Raw genomic sequence first — 7,581 nt, forward strand, 5'->3', positions numbered from 1 at the left:
TTCTATGTGTATCAGTGTGGTGTTGTGAAATTATATTTGTGTCATGTGGTATTATGAAAACTTCATCTGTGTTGTTGCTAATTAGAGTTTTAGCTCCACTTCTGGCATTTGCCACTTAATTTTTTTTTTTTTAATTTTTCAATTACACTTGACATACTGTATCATGGTAGTTTCAGGTGTATAATGTAGTGATTAGACATTTATATAACTGACAAAGTGATCATGCCAATTAAGTCTAGTGCCCATCTGATATCATATGTAGTTATTATAATATTACTGACAATATCCCCTATGCTATACTTTACATTCCTGTGACTATTTTTATAACTGGCATTTTTTACATCTTAATCCCTTTGCCTTTTTCACCCTTTCTCTAATTCATCTTCAATTTGGCAACCATCCATTTGCTCTCTATATCTATGGGTTTATTTGTTTTGTTTGTTCACTTATTTTGTTTTTTAGATTCCACATATAAGTGAAATCATATGGCATTTGTCTTTCTCTGTCTGACTTATTTCACTTAGCCCATTGCCCTCTAATGCTATCCACGTTGTCACAAATGACAAGATTTCATTCTTTTTTAAGGCTAATATTCCATTGGTTTCACATTTTCTTTATCCATTAATCAATCAATGGACACTAAAAATGACTGCCGCTGTTTAAGTTTTCTTCCTCACTGTTGAATTTCCCCATGGTGATCTTGGAATAATGTTACCTTCCTTAAACATCTTTATAAAGATTAAATTATATAATGTATTTAAAATTCCAGGCACAAAATAGGATCTTAGCAAATAACAATATTTTCTCATTTTACTTTATGAATATACACATATATTTAATATTTTAATTCAGTGATTACTTTCTAGAAACTCTTAAGGGTTATATTTTCCAATTAACTTGTTTAAAAGACTACTGTAATTTATTTGTACTAGATATAGTAAAAATTTCCCAAAGGACCTAGAAGCAGTTGTTGGTATTCAATAGCTGATGAGAAGACAATATAGACATGTATCAAGGAGAGTGACACAGCAGTCAAGATGTAAGCTATTGTGTGTATAGGACTAGTACCTCAGTACCTCTGTTGTAATATAGGTTTCCATATCTCAAGTAAATGATAAGATATCCAAGAGAATCGGTATATTAAGAATTTTATGAAAGAGCTTCATTTTTACATGATACTTCTGTGCCTGTATTAAAAGTCATTCTACTTGTAAAACAGGTTAATCAGTTAGGAATCAAATTCTTGTTATTTTCAGATAGGTATCAACATTATTACTGAAAAAATAACTAATATTTTGTCAATCTAGTAATTTTCCATTAATGTGTAAAGCAATCAATAATCATAAAAATAAACCCTAAAATTGAGCCAGTTAAGGTTTTTCAGCATTCACTTTGGTTTCATTTCTGTAGCCCTTTCTTATCCCAAGTACATAGATGTTGTAAGTGGAAGCATGCAAATGTCCTCCTCCGAGAGCTGTAATTCAGTGTAGTATATAATTGCAGAGCCCATCTGGCACAGTTTCACAAAAGCACATGTAGCAGTTTAGTTATAAAAATATTCAGGTGACAGGATGCCAGATGTTTTGCATGGTTGTCATCTTTGAATTTCATCTTATTTTATCACCTATCAGAACCTCAGTATAATGACCTTCATGTTCATGCATTCTCTATATTTTTTCTTTTGACCTCCATGAAATCAGAAAAATAAGCACTGTAAAAAAATAGGGTAATAAATATCCTATTTAGATAAATATGCACACACTCTAGGCATGTATTCTTACATAGTAGAAAACTAATATAGCTTATACAGCACAGTCTTTTTAAATATTATTTTGTATGTATTTAACTATTATTAAGAACTATGTTTTTCTTTAATAGGAATATTAAAAGGCATTAAATGTGATACATATGCTCTTATGTATCAGTCTACCCTCGTATATTCATGTGAGTCTGGATAATCTTAGCTGTAATGTGCAGAGTAAGTCTTGAATATGAATCCTACTTCATTTTCTAGTCCTCTTTCTTTCTTTTTCACTTTCAGATCTGTGATTAATATGGAGAAATTTTGGATGTCCACTGACAACTCTGAGAGTCAGATCACTGGTTATTGCTCCTTAGTCTGAATCTTGATGGCTCCAATCATTATGGCTCCAGAAAGGGGGTCAACTATAAAAATACTACCTGCATTGGTTTGACCAAAACATAGTTAACTAGTTAAAAGAAAAGGAAAAACTAACCAATAACAACCATAATTTAAGGTTCTTTGTGTTCTGCTATCAGGAATATATCTAGGATATGTCTAACTACAGCGGTTCCCCTAGTTAATAGTGATAAAGTGTATTTAAATAAATAGTGTCATGTTGAAACTCTTGCTTCCAAAGTTCATTATTCATTTTGACACTTGCACATGAAATACTTTGCTTATATAAGATTTCCAAATGCTTTTAAACCTTTCATTTTCTATGCTGAAAATGGTGGTTGCAGAATTCAATGAAATGTTGGACTTAAAAATCATCCATATAAATGATGCAGACAAATTTACTCTGTTTCTCAAGGGTCTGTCTCCCTGATTATCAAATACTGTCCACAGATGGACCAACAATGCTAACAGTGTAGGCAGAAAAAAAAAGTTCCATTATCCAACAGTCAAGGGCTAGGTGTGGTCAGTGATTTTGCTCTTACAGAGAAATATTCTAAAGGAGGAGTTAGATCTTTCCTTTCTCTAACATCCATTATTTGAATTTCATAAATATAGAACTATTATCTTCCTAGCAAATGGCTGTTTCTTTTATATTTCTAAGAAGTTGGCAAATAAAGTATAATAGCTTGAGGGACCTGGAGAGATCAATATATCTGCGTATTGTGTTTCTCAATTTGTGTTCTGCGTATTGTGTTTCTCAACACACACACATTATATATAGACATTATAATAGCTCCCTGTGCTATAAAGCTGGACATAATACTTTCAGTGGATTATAAGAGTTAATGTGTAGAGAAATTCTATCCTGGGGTCCTTCGAGAAGAATTTTAACTTGAGGCAAATATCTACTATGAATTAAAATGATATATACCAATGGAATGTATTAGGCTAACATGAATTTGATCATTGTGAAACTGGAAATCAATGATTTTATTCCAATCAATAAAATTTGACATTGAAATAGAGATTGGCTAATCATAAATACATACGCTATAGTTTAGTACTTTTAAAATTCACCTTGAGAACCAAACTAATTTATCTAACTAGAATGGAGTAAAGAAAGCTCCAGAAATTTGTGGCATGGGACACAAACTAAAATCAAGGGAAACAAAGGTTTAAAGCTTAATATTGGGGTCTGGAAGAGGTCAATCTTAACAAGTTAAAAACTGAGAAAACTGGTACAAGACAGCAGAATTGTCCATTAGTACTCTACTATTTGGAGCTAAAACTCAGAGCTCAAAAACTAAAAATGTCATTTTATAACATTCTAAATTTTACAAAATAAGAAACCTGAATCTCAAATGATGTCCTGACTGGCCTCAAATTATATAGTTATTAGTGACAGAACTGAAAGTACAACTTAATCCAAACAATTCAGATTCTAGAATACTCTCTACCACTGTATATACTATAACAAGAGCAGAAAAAGAAAACTCAAATAGATCTGTTCCAAGCCTGCTTTATGTAGGAGATTCTAAGTAGTAATCAGTTTGGATGAAGACAGTGAAATTCTAAAGTAGACAGCATGAAAAAGGCAAATAAAACTTGATACAATAGTTATTAAAGTAACTCTTCAAATACATCAAAAATTTTACTAAGGCTCCTGTGATAATATTACTTGTCATTTGTCAGAAAATGAAATATTCTGTTTCATCATTCTATGTTTTTTTTAATCATGCAAGCAATGAGAACAAATAAATCCCTTTTTCTTCAAATATATTCAGTAAGGATGTTAATATTCACAGCACCAACACAAGCCCAACAAATATACTCTCATTTCCTACGATTTTTTTTTGTCTGTTTTGCATTTTATGAAACTGTTTTTGGTCTGCCTAATGGTAAATTCATATGTGAACTTTTTTTTTTACAAGTTTTGTATCTCATGGCTCTCTAAAAAGAATACATTTCATATATCAATACATGTAATATTGTGGATAAGTATTTGTGTCTGTGTGTATGCATGTGTTGATTCTTAAAATTGTTTATCTGGCATACTTTAGAATTTATTTCTTCCAGTTATCTTTTATATTGCATTTTTTGGAGATAAATTAATTTAAATATTGATATAGCAAAAATGAAACTGAGTTTGTATCTTGTTATTTGTTAAATATGGTGAAGAGTATAATTTAGGAACATAATTATACTGAATGTTAACATATTGAGATTCTTAATTTGTTTCATTACAGATGAAGAAAGAAAAGTAAACCAAATAAATATTTTTTTACTAGAGAAAATGAAACACATTCATACAATAATAAAAATATTCTTGACTCCAAAGAAAAAGCATTGAGGAAATCAAACCATATTGAATGTTTAAAGTTGTTTAAAGACACCCTAAAACATGTTTCAAAATGAAATTTTGCATATTTAAAACTAGATATAATTCTAAAAACACAACTAAATCATATCATAACATAAAGAAAGAACTGCCACAAAGAAATTGTGAATAGTACTGGATGTCAGATTTACCTGGAACAAAAATTCTTCATCTTCAGAAATAGAGTATGGGCACTAGGGAAATAGCTAAGTATGTATTTTTAAAAATCTGTCATCAAAAGCATTGATCCAAAGGTAAAATATGGCAAGTAGGAATACCTTATGGATTTGTAAACCTCTTTGTGGAGCTTTCACTTCATAAAGGTAAAAATAAATTGTTAAGAACTCATAAAAGCATGATAGTTTTGATTTTAATTATCCATTATTTTAAACAAATTTTATCTGTAAGTCTTAACAAAGCAAGATAATCAGTTTTATAAAACTAGCACCCTAACAAAAAGACATTTCAGTGTGATATTAATATTATTTAATTCTAGTATTTCTTAAAGAAATCTAGTACATTCATTCAACTTTCTTATCCTTATAAATAGAAATGATGGTGAAGGAAGGGAGAAAGAAGGGAAAGAAGTAATATGTGGATGGGTGTTTTGAGTAAGTAGTTTGAGGAAAATGTTGAAATTAACAACTTTCTAAGTCTAGAGTTTAAAGAAATAACTTCAAGAGGAATAGATAAGAAAGGCACAAATAAAGAAACATGGGGGCAGTTATAAGGTTTTCTGTTGGATTAATATGTCCATCCATCCACAGACAGTAATTCTTAACCCAGAAAGAGGTTTTTATGTATTTATTTATTTACTTATTATTATTATTATTATTATTATTATTATTATTATTATTATTATTATTTAGGCGAGGCAACCCATGATTTACCTCACAGATTGCAAGAACCTTGTCGGCTTACAATCCCTTATTTTCTTTATTTTTTATTTTTCATGCCTACAGCCCCTGGTCTTCGTAGGTGGTCTCCCATCCAAGTACTAACCAGACCCGCCCCTGCTTATTAGCTTCTGAGATCAGATGGGATCAGGCTTGTTCAGGGTAGCATGGCCGCAGACACTAAAAAGAGTTTAAATTAAAAAAAAAAAAAAAAAATCAACTTGTATTATCAATACCAAAGTATAGAGGATATAAAGAGTAAAAATTTAAGAAGGTAGTAGAATCAGCAGAGTGCTAATAAAAAGAGCTTAAGCATTACAATACCCAAGATAATTGTCAATAATGATTCTGAATGCCTCTTTTAAATTTATTATTATTATTGTTTCACAAGAGAGATTAAATATAGGATGAGGAAAACTGCTCATGAGTCAGCTAAATTCACAGTTATCTCAAATTTTAGAGAATCATTCAAATTCATTTTTTTAGATGTGTGCCTCATTTTTAGTACCACTCCTTGGTTAAGATATATTCTGAGAAGTCTTTACAGCTTTAGGCTGCAAAAATAAAATAAAATAAAATAAGTTTCATAGTGTCACCAGTAGTCCCAAAAGGTCTGGATAAATTTCTCAAGAAAAGCTCTCAATGAGGAGTTCTCAGGCAGCTACAAACATATTGGATTTATCAAACATGGAACTAAATAATTAGAACAGTTGCAGAACTTGATTTCTCATCTGAATTCAGAGTGTTGGGAAAAGTACTTATATTAGTCTTCACTACTACATGACTACTTAGAGTGGCAGAAAAAAAAAGAGCAAAGTAAATTTAGTGTAAGAATATTTTATATGCATTAGAAGATGTGCTCTGCTCCTATTACTATGAAAGAAACTACCTACACATTTTGGTCTATCAACTATGAGTAATAAAAATATTTGTTAATGTTTATCAACAATCAGAGCAAAATACACAGGCACACGGATACTTAAGGGCAACCAAAATTTGTTTTGTTGGTGTATATTTTTCAATATACTAAAAATGTTTGAATCAGTAATTCTAAAAGCTCTGATTGTACTATCAAATTTTATGGTTAACATATTTTCTTATTGTGGTACCTTAAATCTAAACATTTGTATTTCTTCCAGATATATGTATAGACATACCCATACCATACACGTACACATACATGCAAAACACACATATATGCTTCACACACTCATATATACAAATAGAGACATTCTCTCAAATGCTTTAACACAAATTCCACTGGATAGACCAGACGGGAGGAGCTGGTTTGGTACTCTTAATATTGTAGCTCCATTTCTGAATGAGGAGAGGCAAAAAATAAGCACAATTCAGGGAAAACAATTATTTATTGTGTGTCTATAAGGTGCTAGATATGGTTCCGGAAAACATAAACATTATCTCATTGGTTCTATCATTAATATATTGATAACTTAGGAAAAATTTATATGGTTCAATTTTAAAAAAATGTTTGATTCTTTTATATAGCTAAGATTATATCATTCTAATAAATTCAATGTTATTTTTTCAGAGTTTAGAAAATACTATGTCACTTTTTCCGTAATTCTGGCAAGCTAAACATCTCTTGTATTATTGTTTTTCAATAACTTTTCTTTATAACTATACTCCTAAGAGATGCCTTGTAGAAAAAAAATCTCGACTGTAGTTATGTAATTTAGGGAAATACTATATGTGTGTATACACACACACACATCTCTTTCCTGAAGACTTAAAATAGATATTTGCATTTTAAAGAATCTGAGAAAACCTTTGTTTAAAAACAGTATATTTATTTATTTACCATAAAGTTCTCTGATATGCTGCTTACCCTTCCTTTATATATATATATAACATTTTTTAAAGACTTCAAAATAGCCCTGATGTAAACTCCGCAATGTTTGTGGACAGTGGCACCGTCACATTCATTTCTAAATAAATTCATTCTAACACGGGGCTTAATAGGTACAGATACTAGCTGAAAATAGGCAATAATTCAAAGAAAAATATGAAAAAAAATTCACTTATATGTGTCTATAAAAACAAAACAAAACAAAACAAAACAGAAACAGATCCATAGATATAGAGAACAAGGTGATGATTGCCAAAAGGGAACAGAGTGTGTGGGGGGAGGATATAAGGGGACGGTTGGG

General features: G+C 30.5%; 1 pseudogene; it reads right to left on the reverse strand.

Annotated features, from left to right (window-relative positions):
- Positions 1-5,470: 5,470 nt before the first annotated feature.
- LOC120595145 (uncharacterized) lies at positions 5,471-5,592 on the reverse strand (annotated as a pseudogene).
- Positions 5,593-7,581: the final 1,989 nt, after the last annotated feature.

This window comes from Pteropus medius, unplaced genomic scaffold, assembly GCF_902729225.1.
Source record: "Pteropus medius unplaced genomic scaffold, Ma_sr-lr_union100, whole genome shotgun sequence".
NCBI classification, from domain to species: Eukaryota; Metazoa; Chordata; class Mammalia; order Chiroptera; family Pteropodidae; genus Pteropus; species Pteropus medius.